The following is a 2,852-nucleotide window of genomic DNA, read 5'->3' as shown; positions in this document are numbered from 1 at the left end:
CGTTGCTTCTGGGAGTATGGGTTCGAGTCACTTCTGGGGTGTGAGTTTTCAGTTGCATATGTCCTGGGGACCATTCAGGCTTGTTCGCATATATATATATATATATATATTATATATATATATATATATATATATATATATATATATATATATATATATATATATATATATATATATATATATATATATATGAGTGTCAGACGATGGAGGAATGATTTTTTTTTAATTTAATTTATATAAAAAATTATTCCTTCTGAAGATGTATTAATATATGAAAGTACTTAAGGAAATTCCTGTTTCAATTCTTCCTCCGTGGTCTGACACTGTCACATTTTTCATCAAGTGTTAATTTTTCTGATTTACACACACGTGGCATGTTTACACACACATTATTTATATTATATATATATATATATATATATATATATATATATATATATATATATATATATATATATATATATATATAAATATATATATATATATATATATATATATATATATATATATATATATGTCGTACCTAATTGCCAGAACGCACTTCTCAGCCTACTATGCAAGGCCCGATTTGCCTAATAAGCCAAGTTTTCATGAATTAATTGTTTTTCGACTACCTAACCTACCTAACCAAACGTAACCTAACTTTTTCAGCTACCTAACCTAACCTAACCTAAAAAGATAGGTTAGGTTAGGTTAGGTAGGGTTGGTTAGGTTTGGTCATATATCTACGTTAATTTTAACTCCAATAAAAAAATATTGACCTCATACATAATGAAATGGGTAGCTTTATCATCTCATAAGAAAAAAAATTGAGAAAATATAATAATTCAGGAAAACTTGGCTTATTAGGCAAATCAGGCCTTGCATAGTAGGCCGAGAAGTGCGTTCTGGCTACTAGGTACGACATATATATATATATATATATATATATATATATATATATATATATATATATATATATATATATATATATATATATATATGTCGTACCTAGTAGCCAGAACGCACTTCTCAGCCTACTATGCAAGGCCCGATTTGCCTAATAAGCCTAGTTTTCCTGAATTAATATATTTTCTCTAATTTTTTTCTTATGAAATGATAAAGCTACCCATTTCATTATGTATGAGGACAATTTTTTTTTTATTGGAGTTAAAATTAACGTAGATATATGACCGAACCTAACCAACCCTACCTAACCTAACCTAACCTATCTTTATAGGTTAGGTTGGGTTAGGTAGCTGAAAAAGTTAGGTTAGGTTAGGTTAGGTAGGTTAGGTAGTCGAAAAACAATTAATTCATGAAAACTTGCCTTATTAGGCAAAAAGGGCCTTGCATAGTAGGCCGAGAAGTGCGTTCTGGCTACTAGGTACGACATATATATATATATATATATATATATATATATATATATATATATATATATATATATATATATATATATATGGAACCCTCAACCCTATAAGTGGAGGGTTCCTACATACTCAACCAGAGGTGGTACCCTCTATATATTAATAAAAAGGCAAGGCTATGCTAAATCTTGGCAGGGATTGGCTTGGCTAAGCTGGTCAGGGCTTGGCTAGGGTAGGAAGGACTGGTCATGTTTAAAAGCAAGGCAGGGTTAGGCTAGGCAAGACTAGGTAAGGGTATACTGGGATAGGCTTGGCTACGGTAGGCTAGGAAGAGGTAAACTAGGATAAGCAAGGCTGTGCAAGCACTATGCACAGCTAGAATGAACTATGCTAGGATGGTTTAAGCTGGGCTAGGTTAGGATAAGCTGAGTCATGCAGGGCCCCGATTGACCAGTGGAGTCTAATAGTCTAACCTTCTAGCTAGTTTGCTAACCTAAGAGTGCAAATGCCTAGCCCCTAACCTGAGATATATACAAGAGTTGTTACATTCTTGTACAGCCACTAGTACGAGTAGCGTTTCGGGCAGGTCCCTGGAATACGATCCCCGCCGCGAAGAATCGTTTTTTCATCCAAGTACACATTTTACTGTTGCGTTAAACAGAGGCTACAGTTTAGGATTTGCGCCCAGTAAATCCTCTCCGGCCAGGATACGAACCCATGACATAGCGCTCGCGGAACGCCAGGCGAGTGTCCTACCACTACACCACCTGCTGCAATATTATTATAAAAGAAATATTACTTATTATAATCGTAAATACTAAATACCTGTTGTGTTGATTTAGGGGCGACGACGATCGTGGGATCGGATGCGAGCCACAGGTGGCCTACACCATGCTTTCTAAGGCGTCCCTCTCATAACAAAAACAAATCCGTGCATTCATACACAAACAGAGATCCCGTGGTTATGCGAATAATTGCAATTCTTTTACTTAAAATAATAACAATTAGATTAATAATAATTAACATAATTTTTACTCAAGATTCATAAAAATCATTAATACTATTTTAAAAGAAGATTTATAAGACATCTAAAAACAGATATACAGACTTTGTGTGATATTTATTTCAACAATATATATTAATAGAATGTTGTAACTATTATTTTTAAATATTAGGTAGTTTCCAGCTACGTATATCCCATATAAACGTTGCAAAAAGATTTTAGACTTAATTAACACATTACACATTTATGGAGTAATTAACAACAAAACAATCTTTATTTTCATTGCAGAACATATATCAGAGCATACTAGTGACTCATACATTTAAAATAGTGTGATTTTTAAACAATTCGGTTGTAAACCCGCAGTACCGCCTACCCGCCAAAGACGTAACATAAGAAATGGTATATAATTCATTATTTTAAATTACATATATAATCATTAATAATATTCGGCAGCTATCGAGGTTCTCCATAGGTAAATTCCTGTACTCTAACAAGAT

The 2,852-nt window shown here is 33.0% G+C and overlaps 1 long non-coding RNA gene across 1 annotated transcript in view; it reads right to left on the bottom strand.

Annotated features, from left to right (window-relative positions):
• LOC138361502 (uncharacterized) overlaps nt 1-2,298 on the bottom strand; it is a 14,086-nt gene extending 11,788 nt beyond the window's left edge. Inside the window, exon 1 of the long non-coding RNA XR_011226993.1 lies at nt 2,175-2,298. This is a non-coding gene — a long non-coding RNA (uncharacterized lncRNA). The remainder of the gene's footprint in view (nt 1-2,174) is intronic.
• Between the last annotated feature and the right edge of the window lie 554 nt (nt 2,299-2,852).

Source organism: Procambarus clarkii, unplaced genomic scaffold, assembly GCF_040958095.1.
Source record: "Procambarus clarkii isolate CNS0578487 unplaced genomic scaffold, FALCON_Pclarkii_2.0 HiC_scaffold_418, whole genome shotgun sequence".
NCBI classification, from domain to species: domain Eukaryota; kingdom Metazoa; phylum Arthropoda; class Malacostraca; order Decapoda; family Cambaridae; genus Procambarus; species Procambarus clarkii.
This window is presented reverse-complemented; position numbering and strand designations above follow the sequence as displayed.